This window comes from Periplaneta americana, unplaced genomic scaffold (genome assembly GCF_040183065.1).
Source record: "Periplaneta americana isolate PAMFEO1 unplaced genomic scaffold, P.americana_PAMFEO1_priV1 scaffold_20, whole genome shotgun sequence".
NCBI lineage: Eukaryota > Metazoa > Arthropoda > Insecta > Blattodea > Blattidae > Periplaneta > Periplaneta americana.
In genome coordinates, this window is record NW_027185501.1 from 1396074 (window position 1) to 1413563 (window position 17490).

General features: G+C 38.0%; 1 long non-coding RNA gene across 1 annotated transcript; it reads right to left on the reverse strand.

Moving 5' to 3' along the window:
* Positions 1-8899: 8899 nt before the first annotated feature.
* Positions 8900-10183, reverse strand: LOC138693735 (uncharacterized). The gene is made up of 2 exons (XR_011330423.1): positions 9888-10183; positions 8900-9287 (listed from the first exon to the last, which is right to left on the reverse strand). It is a non-coding gene; the product is annotated as an uncharacterized lncRNA (long non-coding RNA).
* Positions 10184-17490: the final 7307 nt, after the last annotated feature.

Below are 17490 nucleotides of genomic sequence, written 5' to 3' on the forward strand. Positions count from 1 at the left end.
ATTCAGAGATTATTGAAATTCATACATTTTACCATAATTGCCAGTAAAAATTTATTTAAGCTAAGAAAATGTTCTTCCTACGTCACATGACGTTACAGAGACACAAAATATACAATCAATTATTCATTTATCAAAACCTAGCCCGTTACAGTGAACGAAAACACATTCTGAGGTTATGAAATGCAGATATTTTACGAACGTCATATACAATTTGTTTAAACTGAGAGAATATTCTTCCTAGTCACATGACATTACAGGGCATAGGCGAACAGCTTCCCGATTCTTGTGCTGTCATTCTGGCTGTTAATCGCCTATCAGTACAACTTCACGTATCCTGGTGATGTCATCTGTCCGCGCAGTTGTTGGTGTTCATCTTCTGCCTCGGCAAACATTTTATGCCATTGACATCATATTTCCAAAAGCCTGCTGAAGCTTTGCATACGTTGTCGTGACATTTTCACCGAATTTCGCGATATTATGCGATTTCAATGTATCGACGAGGAGCAACACACAACTCCACTATTCAAGCAGTTACTCCACACTTGCGGCATGCAGCTGGAATTCGGGTGGAGGAGGACCAAGGTCAAACACATCTCTGACAGGAGGCTGCAGGGTTGCCTCATCAAAAATCAGTCTCGTTACTTTATTGTCCGACCTCGTATTCGTCTAATAAATGATTAAGCGAATCATTTGTGGAAGAATATAACGACTGCATAGTTTCAGTATCAAAGAGTTGCCGAAGTTAACCTTTTGCCTTTTCCGTGGGACGAAAATTAATTAGATCCCAGTTATGTTGTCCTTCAAACTTGCTTACATAAAAAGCACTTATTCGACACATTCGCAGATGTAGATGAAGTTATAAGAGTCGTACCATTAATAATAGTGTTATCGGCATCAGTAAGAGATATGTTGATGTTTATTGACTTTACTGGCTTTGAGCCAGAGGCTGTTTTGGGGTCTTATACGCGCAGGATGCCCTCTCCAACCATTGTACATAAATAATAATACATACTGTATATGACACTATTTCTGGCATAAGTGCCAGTAGGTGTGTGAGTGCGGTGATTGGCTTTTTATTTATTTTATTTTTTACTTTATTTTTTTGTTCTAATTATTTTACTGTAGGCCTAATTAGTTAATTTGGGATGCTTAAGGAATGGTGAACGGGACAAGAGTTCGGGGTAAAAGATATCAGTTGATAGACAACATTAAAGTATTATATGGGAAGATTAAGAGGAAAGCAAAAAGAGAAATGCTGGGTTTGCAGTTAAAGACCTGCTCTTGAGCAGAACACTGTGCATACGTACATACATTTTTTTTAAGTTTCCCCTTGCGGTGGCAGAAGCGTCTGAATCGTTATGGAGACTTTCATGGTGTGCTGTTATTTTATTCATCTGCCTCTCTGTTGCTGCCGTGTGTCCTCTCAGACAGTATTCAAATTTCCAACAGTGTTTGCGGTTTTGTTTGTGTGTTTTAGTTTGGTGGTGGGGGCTGGTGGTAGTTGTAGAGGAGTTTCTCCAGTGTTGTTCTTTTGTTTGTGTTCGGAGGATTTGCGAAGATGTGTTGTGTATATACGCGATTTACTGCCGAATGTGTGTATTTCCTGTTTATGTTGTTTAGGTGTGTGAAGAGTGGCTTTGTTTTTGTCGTAGTGTAAACTGTGTTATTTCTGGTGCGTCTGTGCAGGTGGAAGATTTGGCGGAGAATTCTTCTTTCGCGTGCTTCAAATTTCAATTGGGTCGTTGGAGGGGCTTGTGCGAGGAAAATGGAGGGATGTATGCATAGGGATCTAACCAATGCTTTGTATAGGTGGAGGAGTGTTTCGGTTATACACCCGGGTCGATTGATGCCACTTAGGTAGCTTATTGCTCTGGTGGCTGCGTTATATTTCCTCCAGGTTTCTTTAGCTACTTCGGTCCAGGAGAGTTTGGAGGCGAGGGGTATTCCTAGATATGTGAGATTTCGCTGGAGTGGAAGTTGAGTGTTGGCTATTATGATTGGGTTGTTCTGGAGGACCCGAGTCCGGAGTTTTGGGAGGAAGGCGCATATCTGTGTTTTGTCTGTGTTGACTGTGATCCGCCACGTGTTGGTCCAATTTAGATACTGCCTGAGTGTTGCGTTTAGTAACTTCCTAGCGGAGGGGAGTCGGGGGTGTGTTGCCCAATATGCGACGTCGTCTGCATATTGTGCCAGTCCTACTAGCGGGTTATTAGGGTGGGGAATATCTGCCACATATATGTTATACAGAGTGGGAGATATGACACTCCCTTGGGGGACTCCAGCTTCTATTCGGAAGGTCCGAGAAAGTTCGTTCCTTCCGAGTCTCACCTGTCCTGTTCGGTTCGATATGAAGCTGGAGAGCCAACGTGTGATTTCGTGTGGCAGGTTTAAGGATGTGAGTTTATATTTTAGGCGTCTATCCAAACTGTGTCAAAGGCTCTCTTGGCGTCTAAGGCAATAAGGATGCTGTAGTGTCTGCGTGTATAAGCCTCTTCAATGGGAGTGAGCACTCGTATCAGCTGGTCGTGTAGATGCGCTCCCGGTCGAAATCCGGCTTGAGTGGTCGGGATTAGATTACGGTTGCGCATATAGACGTGTAGTCGTGACACGAGAACTTTCTCCATTAATTTGGCTAATGTTGATGTCAAACTGATCGGTCGGTAGTTTTGTGGGTCAGACGCGTCTTTGTCTGGTTTAGGAAAGAGAAGAATGTGAGAGTGTTTCCAGCGCTTTTGTGTGTGTCCTAGTCTGAGTGATCCTGTGTAAAGTTCTGCAAGATAATTTAGTGCTTTGGGAGGCAGTTGGCGTAGTATGTTGTAAGTGATTTGGTCTGGTCCGGGGGAAGAGTTTTTTATGTATCTTAGTTCCAATGATATGTCTAGCGGAGTGATGTTGTCAATGAGTGGATCGTCGGTCGATCGAGGAAGTGGCGCTGGAAGCGGCTCGTAGAAATCAGGATTCTGTGTGATGTGATGTGTAATGTATGCTAGATGTTGGGGGTCGAAAGATGGGTGATTTGGTGTGGTGTGTATATTTTCTAGTGTGCGGCTGAGAAGATCTAGAGGCGTGTCGTATACTATGTGTTGTCCGTCGCGTAGTGGGTGGTTTGAGTTTGCGTGTTTTCCTCGTATCCGTTTGATCACGTCCCAGAAAAGTTTGGGATTGTGAGTTCTATTGTGGTCAAGTCTGTCTATAAATCTTTTCCATCTGTGCGCCTCAAAAACGTTGTATGGTTTCTCGTACATCCTGTTGAAGGGAACGGTACAGTCGTCTGTCTTCGTCTACGTGTTTCCGTGTGTATAGTCTGTGCGCTGCTCTCTTTGTCTTTATTAGTTTGATTATGTTTGGTGGTAGTCGCCTGCGTGTATCCGTGGTGCGTTTTCTTGTCGGTATGGATATATTCATTGCAGCTTCAAGCACCTGTACGAACGTTTCGTCGGCGTGGTCTATGTCTTCTGGTTTTGATATGTCGATGTCGGGTAGTGTAAGTGTAATGTGCGTCTTGAATTGGATCCAGTCTGCGTTGCGAAAATCTCTCGTAAGTATGGTCTCCTTGTCAGGAGTTGGGCGGTAGGTGGTGGAGGCCAGTTTGAAGATGATTGGTGAATGGTCTGTATTGAGTGGGGCAAGAACTTTGATATCAGTTATACGGTGTTGTAGGCGGTGGGAAGTGAATATTTTATCAGGTGTGGTGAAGTTTTGATTGAGGTAGGGTGTTCTTGTGGGGGCTGGTAGTGGTATTTGGATGTAGGATAGGTTTGGAAGTAGGGTGGCTAATTGTGTGCCCTTGGGGTTTCTGCGGTTGTCATGGAGGAGTTCATGGTGAGTATTGATATCTGTTGTTGTGACTGTGATTGGGAGAGTGTTCAGATATTGCAGTAGGGGTATGGGGAGGCGGCTTGTTGGAGGGGAGTACAGTGAAGCCACATGTACATGGGTATTTCCGTCGTCTATTCGGATTATGACGCATTCATTGTCGTCGAGGTACGGTGGTGGTGCGATTTGTCTCACGTGTAAGTCTTGTTTTGTCATTAACATGGCTCCTCCTCGTGGTATGCGGGTGGGTGGTCGATCGTATCTGTAGATTGTATAACCTTTTATGTTGAATTTGTCCGTTGGTTTCAGGCAAGTTTCGTTTAAACTTACAACGTCGGGTTCCATTTCTTGTATTAAGTCATAGAGTTCTGTGCGGTTGTTGTACAGGTGCCTGATATTGCAGTGAATAATGGTCATGTCGTGTCTTAATCGGATAGACCCCATATTGAATATTTAGGTTAGGGAGGGAGGAGGATGTTGTGTGGGATCGTCGGGGTGGGATGGGGGGCATTGGATAGTATTGAAACCCTCCGCTAAGGCTGTTTATAGCGGTCCCAATTACAGTCTGCATTTTTTGTAGTATGGGTGTTATGATTATGTCAATGTTGTTGCCATAGGGCGTAACATTGACTTTTCTGTTCATCGTTTTCTTTGCTGGGCGTTTATTGTTGCTGTCGTGGCGTCCAATCGTGACGGGGACGTTGTGTTGATTGTGGTGGCAGTGATGAAAGAGGTGATACTGTTGATGGCCTGGCTTATCTTCTCTTCCACATATTTTTCCAGTCTGTCAATGTGGGCCGCTATTCTTTTGTCAATGTAGCCCCGGATTTGTTGGGGTGAAGGAATAGTTGGCGTTTCATTGGTGGGGGAAGCTACTTTCGCGTATGATGTAATGTTGCTGGTTGTGGGAGAGGTTTGGTGCGGTGTGGGTTGTTGGTTAGTGTAAGCTGGGAAGTTGTCATGTGTTAGTTCTGGTGGCGGAGGAGGCATTTTGCTGGGTTTAGTTGGGGAGAGTGGGGCTTGTCTTTTAATGAGTGGGTGGTATGTTGGTTCATCGGGGAGGTCAACATCTCGGAGGTACAGCGGGCAGTGCATCTGTCCTGTGTAGTGTCCGTCGGTCTTGCATGTTGCGCAGCGATGAGGCCGTTGTGTGTGGGAGCAGTTGTTGCCAACTTTCCCACATTGGAAGCAGACTGTCGGGTTAGGACAGTTTTGTTTTGTATGGAGATACTGGTGACAGTTTCGGCAGGGAAGATGTCTGGCCGAAAGTTTGGGAGGTTTGCAGTGGTATGTCCGGCCCCAGAGCTGCAGTCCTGTGTCCAACAGAGAGGCGATGGTTGAATCGTCAGTAGAGAAGATACGGATTAGGTGTGTGGGACCGTTGTTATTTACTATGCGAGTGATGCGGGTATGGCAGATGCCTTTCTCTCTCATGGCTTGTGATATTTCCGTTGTTTCGATTTCTGGAGCCAAGCCGCCAGCTACAACGTTTGTTTCTCTGGATATTTGACGTCGAGGTTGTTGTGGGGTTATAAGTACGGATAATGAAATCTGCATTAGGGCCGAAGGTGCTGGGGGGAACATTTGAGATGAAAGTCTCCATGTGGGAGTGGGAGATGAATGTGAGAGTGGTACTATTGTATTTGACTGACCATGTTTGTCTGGGTGGAGTGATGTTGAGTTGTATAGATTTGTTATAGATGAAAGTGGGGTTGTTGTTGTGGAGGGATTGATGCTGTATGCGGATGACGTTGGGGTGAGATGGCTGGAGTTCCGGGGGCTGCTGAAGGTTGCTAGTGAGTGCTGCTTGGTTGGAGATTGTAGGTTTAGAATTACATTCAAGTTGCTTGAGTTTCAGAGGGAAGGTAGCAGAAAGGTCGTTAATAAGGAACCGCAGATCGCGGCCGTTGGGTTGTGGTGTGTGTTGTGCCGTTGGGAGGACAATTTCTTTGGTAACTGATTGTGGAGTGTATGGTCTATTTGGGGAGAGTGAGGTCCAAGGGGCTGGATTTTTGGCTTGGGTCGAGAGTAAGTATTGTGTCTGGTTAGGTGGTCCTAGGGCGGTGGGAGGGATGTGCAGCGTGAATTTCTGAAGGTGAGTGGGGGGTGTGAAAGTTGATAATGTATAGGTGAGCCAGTTGCTTGTGCCACCGGACTGGGATGCTTATTTCTGCCAGTACTCTTTTTAATTGTGTGGCGCTAGGGTTGTATATAATTAGGATTGAGTCGGTTTCACTTTCAGTGTATGCATCAGGTGGTGCTTGATCGGAGGCCAAACCAGGTGTGAGGGCTTTTCTTCATGGATCTCTTTGTGAGGATTGTCTATCCAGGGATTGTGGACGTTTGCGGGTGGAGCGAGGTGGGTCTGTGGTTGGTTTGTCTGGAGGTATGTCCTGATTCATGTTGTACGGCGGTGGGGATGTCGGGGTGGAGAAGATTGCAGAAAATTTTATAATACCGTTACCACTGTGTTCACTGCCACTGTCACTGCACTCACTCACCTGGCTGGCGTTCTTCTAATATGGCTAATATGTATAGTGTCCAAATGATTACTCGTATCTAGTACTATTAATTAGCATTGCCTAATATATAACATTAAATAACACGTCTGATAATAATAATAATAATAATAATAATAATAATAATAATAATAGTAATAATAATGATAATAGTAATGATAATAAAATTATGACTATATTGGTGATGTACTGTTGTCTATTGCTTATAGCACTATATTCACAGTCCACTCGAGATGGTTAGAGAGGTATGGAGTACATTCAGTTACACCAGTGCAGATACACTGACACGCATGCGTTCGACAGCAGTTCTACAATTTGTCGATCAGTACCACACGCTCATGAGGCCCTTCTCCTGCTATTCACAGTGAGACAAGTTTGTTGGACGTGCATTCAAGTGGTTTCTCACCCATCAAGTCCCTTCGCAAGTATATATACTTTCTCCGCTCGGCGCTTGTGTATCGTTTCTTTCCGGCCAGTGTCTCCTTGATTCCTAACGGGTGATAGCGGTCTTGTAGCGATCTTCCTACCGAACAAATCCGCGACGATCGAGAAGGCAGTGACAGCGTTTCGACAATGTCGCAGTTATATTTATGATAATTCCGAATTATTAGAGTCGAATAAGCTCCACTAACACTTCCAGCAACACTTCCACACCCACTACTCACTCTACTGCTACAGCCTCACTCGCTAACCACACAAAACGTATATTTTCCGATCACAATTCTCTGCTCCAGGACCGTACCTACTCACAGATCCACCATCTTCCACACCTAAGAGAGATACTACAGATCGTTGCTTACGAGATTACACAAGCTGGCGCATAGAGCTTGAAAAACGAGTCTGAAGTGGTTCCAACGTAATGCCAATTCCGCCGCTCGGAGCGCTGTTCTGCCCTACATATTCATAGCAGAACACTTAAAAGACATTGACATTTGGGACATTTAAAGGACTCACCATTGCTTATTAAATGCTTCGTACAATATTTTATGGACAATAGACGTAATTTGCAAACTTCTACTCCTCAATTATATTACAATAAAAGGCTGTCATTCTTGATATTAAAACATATTACATATAAACTGAGGAACTGTCTGCTCTGTACTTCAGTTCATACACCAAACATTTCCGGAAATAAATTAACTTGACATCTTGCATATACGCACTATAGCCTACCCTTTTCACCTAATATTATTAATATTGCTATTAAATAAGATATTGCAACTAATTAAGGTACTTCATTATCTTTAATTTTCTTGAATTCATAATTAAGCATTTGCAAGAAGGCTAACTTTTCCCTCTCTTTTAAAAAAAATACGAACGTCACAATAATTGAGAAGTATAATTATTACGCGATTTTTTCTTGCAGTGGTGAAAACATTTCTATAGGCCTACTGATTAATCTATTGAGCACAGTAATAGTAAACGCTGCAGTATTCTTTTCTGAAGCCAAGATTTTCGCAAGAACTGAAGTGCGACACATGTAATGATGAGGAAATGTCCCTTTTTCTTTTGGGAAAACTTGTGAAGCACTACTGGACAATATTGCCAAAGATATTTCCAGTAAATACGAAGTGATTAGGAAACTTAATCAGAAGCCCCTAAATAGAAAAGTGCTGAAAATGCAATAAACTGGGCCATTTCTTAATTACATATAGAACACTGGAACTGATTATCTACAAGGACCCTCATGTTATAAATATTATGATTATTTCAGATTGTGATACAGTTATAAGCGTACATTCCTAAAACTTAAAAGTAACAATGAGGATGCCCTATGTTATAGGAAAGTTTTAAACGTGTACATTTAACTTTTTTATGAATGATTTCCTGATCAAGATTTTCATTAACTATGTGCCAAACTTTTGGAGTGAAGTGTGCAGTAAGAAACTGTTGGACATCTGATCAGTATTTTAATCATGTGCTGGTTACAGTACATTAGATGTCTTCTTGAATATACCTGATGAGGTATGTATATGAAGTTTGTATCGTCAGTATTCAAGTAGCCTACTTATGTATGTAATTTTTATTATCTGTACAGAAAAAAATTTAGCTTATGTGATAGTATGAAGTAATCTCTCACGAAATAACAAGGAAGAGAAAGGTGCTTAAATTTAAATATTGAAAACAGGATGATAAGAAAATAATTTTTACTTACTTTCAATTATTAAAGAAACCTGGCCACTCACCATTCGCAGTTGATTTCTATGGTTACACTCTATTCTTCATATTCTGTAGCTTTCAAATAATTTCTAAAATAAATATTATGCCTACTTAGCTCTTGTAAAACGAAATTTTCACTTTCACTTTCAACGGAACACTCACTTATATTCAGTTCTTGTATCTTGCAGTAAATTATCCATTTGTGATCATCTTTCCAACATAACCTCCCATTGAAACGACCACTTAAAATCATGAGCTAGAATTTATTATTTTAAAAACATTTCCACGTACATACTGTTATAATTGTTATGAACCACAATACAAAAGACAACACTGTGAAATTGGATTAATTTACCAAGATCAACATCAATACCGGTAGTATAAAATCACATATAGGCCTAGGCTATATTATTTCATTACTTTATGGTCTTAATTAGAAGAATTAATTTTGAAGAATTTACAAATATGCTGAAATAATTTATGACACCTCTTATAGAAATGTAAAAATATGTATGTACATTTTGAAACAATGGGTATAGCACCACTTGAAAATGTTGAGCACTTTAACAGTAACTTGTAAATTGTTCCATCACGTTGTCTATAGTGTTCATTTAATGTAGCACTTTTAGAATGAACGTGGTTCACATACATAAGAAGAAATGACGATGGAATGAGTCGAAGACATACAGTTTTCTTGAATTTTTTAGCAAATGATGAAGTTGAATATATACTGTTACTTCATATCCTAACATAAGTAGAGTTGCCACCATAGATGTAACACCTCCGTAACACCTGAAATGAATATAAAATAAATTAATGTATTGGTAATGATACAAGAATAAAAAGAAATTAGGCTAGACATAACCTCACAAAATTAAAAACACATGCTAAAACAAAAAAAAAAAAAAACAAAAAAAACTTTACGTATCCGTATATAATAAAACTAGATATTCTAGATATAATTTGATTCACACGATAACCACCTCAGCCTATTTCGCAGCAGCCATTAGTTACCAGTTTGAGGTGCATTACCTAAGCTCATACTAACCTTGTTAAGTTCTCTTACCTAATTCACTGATAATTACGTAACAATACACAGGTCTAAAATACAGACAAATATACATTAATTACCTAATAAGTACAGCATGAAGGCAATTCATTACTTTTGTCGGTATTTTCTAAAAGAGAAAGGGAAAACAGTAACAACATTATCTTGAATGTTTACATCACGTCGTTCACATTTTCATTAGGCCTATATCAGTAATGCTTGGTAAGTGAAATAATGCATGAAATTATTTTACATTTCGGGTCACATCATTCGAGAGTCGGAAAATGCAATTCGCCACTTTTAACATAGCATTGCTTGTTATATGAGAGAACTTTGACATTTACCTTAACCTATAAATATACGACCTGTTGGTACAGAGTTCTTCACATAGCAAAACACAGACAATTTTCAAATATAACTTAGCTGAACAAACTTCAAATAACACTGTAATATGCTTGGCATATTTGTAATATTCGTACTCAATGAGTAATGCACAATTAATCGAACTATTTTCACGATGCACAATGCTTTGTAATGGTACTATTCATCATTTCATAGGGCAGAGAGGCGAACCTAGCGGCAGAAATTGTCATGACTCACAGAGACCTACTCTCGATCGTGCTATGCGCCAGCTTGTGTAATCACGTAAGCAACGCTACAGATTAACAAGGACGTTGACTTCGCGACTTGAGAGGCGATAGAACGTCCGAAAATAAGTGACAACAACTATTCTCAGGAACACCCCTGCGTCGATTGCTTATAAAAAAAACCAACATACGTTGTACCAGTCAAATTTGTAATCGCCGCTCAAGTGTTGCTGAGAATAAAATGTACAAATTTGATTGATGCACGATTTGTTGAATACATTGAATTCCCAGCAACACTTGCGCGGCGACTACAAATATGATTGGTACAACGTATGTTGGCTACATTTTATTCCCAGGAACACTTGCGTGTGAATTACTTAATTTGATTGGTGATAGGTTTCTGAATACACTGACTTCCCAACAACACTTGCGCGGCGACTACAAATATGATTGGTACAACGTATGTTGGCTACATTTTATTCCCAGGAACACTTGCGTGTCGATTACTTAATTTGATTGGTGGTAGGTTTCTGAATACATTGAATTCCCAGCAACACTTGCGCGGCGACTACAAATATGATTGGTACGATGTATGTTGGCTATATTTTATTCCCAGGAACACTTGCGTGTGGATTACTTAATTTGATTGGTGGTAGGTTTCTGAATACATTGAATTCCCAGCAACACTTGCGCGGTGATTACAAAATATATCATTTGTGCAAAGCGTTGCTTACGAGATTACACAAGCTGGCGCATAGCACGATCGAGAGTAGTTCTCTGTGAGTCATGACAATTTCTGCCGCTAGGTTCGCCTCCCTGCCCTATGAAATGATGAATAGTACCATTACAAAGCATTGTGCATCGTGAAAATAGTTCGATTAATTGTGCATTACTCATTGAGTACGAATATTATAAATATACCAAGCATATTACAGTGTTATTTGAAGTTTGTTCAGCTAAGTTATATTCGAAAATTGTCTGTGTTTTGCTATGTGAAGAACTCTGTACCAACAGGTCGTATCTTTATAGGTTAAGGTAAATGTCAAAGTTCTCTCATATAACAAGCAATGCTATGTTAAAAGTGGCGAATTGCATTTTCCGACTCTCGAATGATGTGACCCGAAATGTAAAATAATTTCATGCATTGTTTCACTTACCAAGCATTACTGATATAGGCCTAATGAAAATGTGAACGACGTGATGTAAACATTGAAGATAATATTGTTACTGTTTTCCCTTTCTCTTTTAGAAAATACCGACAAAAGTAATGAATTATCTTCATGCTGTACTTATTAGGTAATTAATGTGTATTTGTCTGTATTTTAGACCTGTGTATTGTTACGTAATTATCAGTGAATTAGGTTAGAGAACTTAACAAGGTTAGTATGAGATTAGGTAATGCACCTCAAACTGGTAACTAATAATGGCTGCTGCGAAATAGGCTGAGTTGGTTATCGTGTGAATCATATTAAATCTAGAATATCTAGTTTTATTATATACGGATACGTAAAGTTTTTTTTTCTAGCATGTGTTTGTAATTTTGTGAGGTTATGTCTAGCCTAATTTCTTTTTATTCTTGTATCATTACCAATACATTAATTTATTTTATATTCATTTCAGGTGTTACGGAGGTGTTACATCCAGGGGCGGCTTTAGAGGTAGTACCGTTGTGTCATGGCACTACCAGAATACAGAAGGAAAAGGAGAATTCATATTTTCCGCTCAAAACCTGAGAGAAACAAGTTACGCTTACACAAACTCTACCGTCAATATGATCTTCGCAGCGAAACACGTTGTAACCAGTGTTTGGAGGATGGATCTGTGCCAGGCACTACATCCCATAAGAAATATAATGGGATGCGCGCGCAATCTTCATGTTCGCTCGTCCTTTTCAGCATCTAAAAGCATGATCTGAAATTTGCCAGGCACAAATTGCCGCTAGGTTTTGCAATGCTTGTAAAACTGTATACATCCCCATTTACTACGCCGATCCCTTACTACCTCGCGCTTTGTCGGGACAAGTTTCTTAGCGAAGACTGCAACAATAAGATAATAAAATCTCTCGCGGTTTCTTGAAAACTTGGCTTGAGAAAGTTTTCACTTTATTATTTCTACCAGCAGTACCAAGTGTTGTGTGAACGTGTTAAGTCGTGAGGTTGTCATCGTAATAGTGGTCGTGTTATCACGTTGTGTACTGTTAAAAAATGAATTCGGTTGGTGCTTTATTGAAATCTCAGATTTCAACATTAACATATGAAAACAAACTTCGTGTTAAAGAATTAGGCAGACCAACACCGCACTTAAATATTCATCAAAAGCAGCGAAGTGCTAAAGTTAACAGATCTCGTAAATTCAACCCAGATATTTATTTAAAAAACAACTGGTTGTGTGGATGTGATGTGAAAAATGCGTTCTTCTTTTTCCCGTGTGTTCTGTTCGGAGGTGAACTTAGCTGGTCAAAAGTGGGTGTGACAGATTTAGTACACTTATGGGGTAAAATAAAAACACCTCATAAGTCAAAGGTTAATACGAATAATGTCTTCAGTTTGTCTATGCTGGGTAAAGCGAACACTGAGAATCAGTTAAATTCACACTACAGACTCGCGATTGCAAAACACAATGAGCAAGTTGATAAAAACAGATATGTGTTAAATTTAATAATAAATTGTATACGATTTTGTGGGGCGCTAGATTTAGCACTAAGAGGGCACGATGAATCTGAGGAGTTTTGTTTGCAAAATAGACATCTTCAACAAAAAATGATGGATTTGTTTTCAAGTCAGAAGAATAGGCGAATGGGTTTTATCTATCGCGCATATTAACCTGGTCAACAAAAGTGCTCAAGTGCTCCAGTTGTATAAATTTTGGTGAGTGATTATTATTATTATTATTATTATTATTATTATTATTATTATTATTATTATTATTATTATTATTATTATTAGAGACGAGAATTTTATGCACTATAAAATCCCAAAATATGCATGCATTCATGCCCTATCAAACTATGAAATATGCATGATCAAGCGAAAAATACATTAAAATATGCACTTTTATTTTTGTTTCAAAATGTCTTATTTGACTTCACTTTTTTTGCACAGTTAAAAACCTAATAACATTTTTAAATTGGTTTCTGTGAGGTTCCTGCACTTGTCAGTCGATATGTTTTTGTAGGCAGAGAATGACCTCTCTATATTGCAAGAAGTTACGGGTTTAAACTTGAATGAACATATTTGTGACAGTGTCAGGTCAAATTCTTCATTCAAGTTTTCGCCACAAATAACCTTCTTCACTGAACAAAAGAATCCCCAGTCCGGGTTAGCATTTAGGACCCTGTCCAATTTGTTTTTCGTCGCTACATTCACTTTCCCACGGGCATAACTCAGGGATCTATGAAATTCTTTGAAGATTATTTCTTTTGTTGCATTCTTGCAATATCTGAAACAGATGCGACATGCTGGTGGACTTGAAATTTTTTAGTACATTTCATCTGAAATTATAATAGACCTTACGGTTACCTAGATACGATTTAAAAACGGACATCGTAATTTAATAATTATTTTGAACAAGTTTTGTGATTTTTTTACAAAGAACAATTGTCATATAAAATATTCGGAAACAGAACAGCATTGCTTTACTCTTTACTCCAGCAGTCGCAAAATACGACATCCTCATCTGACCTAATAAAATCTTTTCCTTTACAGTAATCCACTGTGCAAAGAGTACACTTTTGGAATCTTTAAATTGGAAACTTATTAGAACCATATTAACACGCGCAAACAGAATAAACAAGCACATTAACAGCTTACGACATTCACACACTGCAAACACAGTTTTACGATGATTCCAATTTTAGAAGAATCTAAATTGCTACTAGTACTAGAAAAGGAAGAGAATTTACAACCTCCCTGAAAGAGGATGCTTTTGACCTAAATTATTTGTCGGCAATTTCCTTGAACCCTCTATATTTCCTCTCTACTTACTATTCTCAAAATATCCAATAATTTATGACATGCAGTGTATAGAGGGTCGTCGGTAAAGTGTTGTAAAAGTGGACTTCCGTCAAGGGAAAGGTCCTCTAACACCTTATTGAGAAAATCTTAACATTTTATTTAATTTTTCTGTTATTTAGTTTTTTTTTCAATCCTGATTTCTGAAGCTAAAATATGGGACATAAAATCGAGAAACTAAGGTGTCCACACAAACCATTAAAACATGCATTTAAACTGAATTTAATGTATATTATATGCATTATTAAGCTAAAAATTACCTAAATATGCATTATGCATGTTTTTATCCCTAAAAAGTGGAAAACATGCAAATATGCACGGGAAAAGTACACATATTTGGAACCGGAAAGTAATGAAATGGATAAGTACTAAGTATGAGCTATGTCCTATGTTCCTATAAAAACATGCATTTGCATGGAATTCTCGTCTCTAATTATTATTAATATTATTATTATTATTATTATTATTATTATTATTATTATTATTATTATTATTATTATTGCTTATAGTAGAAAAAAGAGTTACCCTCCCCCTTAGGGTATCCTGGATATGCCACTGATTTTGGCACTATGCATTAAATATGTATGAGCCGCCACTGGTTACATCTATGGTGGCAACTCTACTTATGTTAGGATATGAAGTAACAGTATATATTCAACTTCATCATTTCCTAAAAATTAAAGAAAACTGTATGTCTTCGACTCATTCCATCGTCATTTCTTCTTATGTATGTGAACCACGTTCGTTCTAAAAGTGCTACATTAAATGAACACTATAGACAACGTGATGGAATAATTTACAAGTTACTGTTAAAGTGCTCAACATTTTCAAGTGGTGCTATACCCATTGTTTCAAAATGTACATACATATTTTTACATTTCTATAAGAGGTGTCATAAATTATTTCAGCATATTTGTAAAATCTTCGAAATTAATTCTTCTAATTAATACCATAAAGTAATGAAATAATCTATATGTGATTTTATACTACCGGTATTGATGTTGATCTTGGTAAATTAATCCAATTTCACAGTGTTGTCTTTTGTATTGTGGTTCATAACAATTATAACAGTATGTACATGGAAATGTTTTTAAAATAATAAATTCTAGCTCATGATTTTAAGTGGTCGTTTCAATGGGAGGTTATATTGGAAAGATGATCAGAAATGGATAATTTACTGCAAGATACAAGAACTGAATATAAGTGAGTGTTCCGTTGAAAGTGAAAGTGAAAATTTCGTTTTACAAGAGCTAAGTAGGAGTAATATTTATTTTAGAAATTATTTGAAAGCTACAGAATATGAAGAATAGACCTGTAACCATAGAAATCAACTGTGAATGGTGAGTGGCCAGGTTTCATTAATAATTGAAAGGAAATAAAAATTATTTTCTTCTTATCATCCTGTTTTCAATATTTAAATTTAAGCACCTTTCTCTTCCTTGTTATTTCAGGAGAGATTACTTCATACTATCACATAAGCTAAATTTTTGCTGTGCAGATAATAAAAATTACATACATAAGTAGGCTACTTGAATACTGACGATACAAACTTCATATACATACCTCATCAGGTATATTCAAGAAGACATCTAATGTACTGTAACCAGCACATGATTAAAATACTGATCAATGTCCAACAGTTTCTTACTGCACTCTTCACTTCAAAAGTTTGGCACATAGTTAATGAAAATCTTGATCAGGAAATCATTCATAAAAAAGTTAAATGTACACGTTTAAAACTTTCCTATAACATAGGGCATCCTCATTGTTACTTTTAAGTTTTAGGAATGTACGCTTATAACTGTATCACAATCTGAAATAATCATAATATTTATAACACGAGGGTCCTTGTAGATAGTCAGCTCCAGTGTTCTATATGTAATTAAGAAATGGCCCAGTTTATTGCACTTTCAGCACTTTTCTATTTAGGGGCTTCTGATTAAGTTTCCTAATCACTTCGTATTTACTGGAAATATCTTTGGCAATATTGTCCAGTAGTGGCTTCACAAGTTTTCCCAAAAGAAAGAGGGACATTTCCTCATCTTTACATGTGTCGCACTTCAGTTCTTGCGAAAATCTTGGTTTCAGAAAAGAATACTACAGCGTTTACTATTACTATGCTCAATAGATTAATCAGTAGGCCTATAGAAATGTTTTCACCACTGCAAGAAAAAGTCGCGTAATAATTATACTTCTCAATTATTGTGACGTTCGTATTTTTTTTAAAAGAGAGGGAAAAGTCACGCCTTCTTGCAAATGCTTAATTATGAATTCAAGGAAATTAAAGATAATGCAGTACCTTAATTAGTTGCAATATCTTATTTAATAACAATATTAATAATATTAGGTGAAAAGGGTATAACTTCGTGTATAACTGGATCGAGAGTTCGATGTTTCTCATGTTTCCCTCCAAGGTCCGGTTCAATTACTGTGTCAGCTACCTTATTCCGTTTGTTTCGAACTGTCCGAATTGGAGTACAGACTCTGATTTTTTTATTAGTCTCTCTTCATATGTAAACATATTCGAACACTTAAGTTAGCACTGTGTATACAGAGTGGTTTAATTTTTCTTTGTTCTCTTATAATTTTATTTTTGAATGAGTTTCATATGCTTGTCCACTATTTCTGGATTTTTGAGAGTATTCTTTTTCCATTGGTCAATGTTCCTTTTGCGTTTTACGCCTTTTTTCACGGGTCTTACCATAATGGACACATTTTGGGTACTTTTTTTTAACTATTCATGGTACTGAATTCGAGTCCAAACAACTGTTTACAGTAACTGTTCGTGTAACAACGTAGAAATAGTTTTTTTCCTGGATTCTCGACTGTTATCCTCACTGCTACTACTACTTCCTACTTCTTCGTCACTTCTTGGTTCCAAAGAATCGTCAAAGACTTCAGAAGCTGTATCGTCAAATGATGACGATGAATCAGACGATGAACTGGACATTTGTGAACAAGAATAATTATTTACAGTAGCCACAGGAGGTGGAATGTTGGAAACCAGATTATCTGTAGGAAAAATAAAAATAGAATTGTCGAATTATGATTCCACTAATATTCAATCGCCCTGACTTCAATTCCCATTCCCGCTACCCAGTGTTCAGTATGACTAAGGGCTGGTTTGTTTTGATTAGTGGTAATATTATCTTAAAACATTATTATAACCAAAGTCCGGATCAACAACAATTTCCTAATAAACTTGAATTTGAAAAATCATAATTTTAATACTAAAAAATTTACAAACCAAATCCCTCCAGCCGCATTTGCTTAGCAAGCCATGACAACTGAATGCTGTTCTTTAACCAAGGATTGATTAGGACTATCAGACGTATTAGCAGCATTTCGCT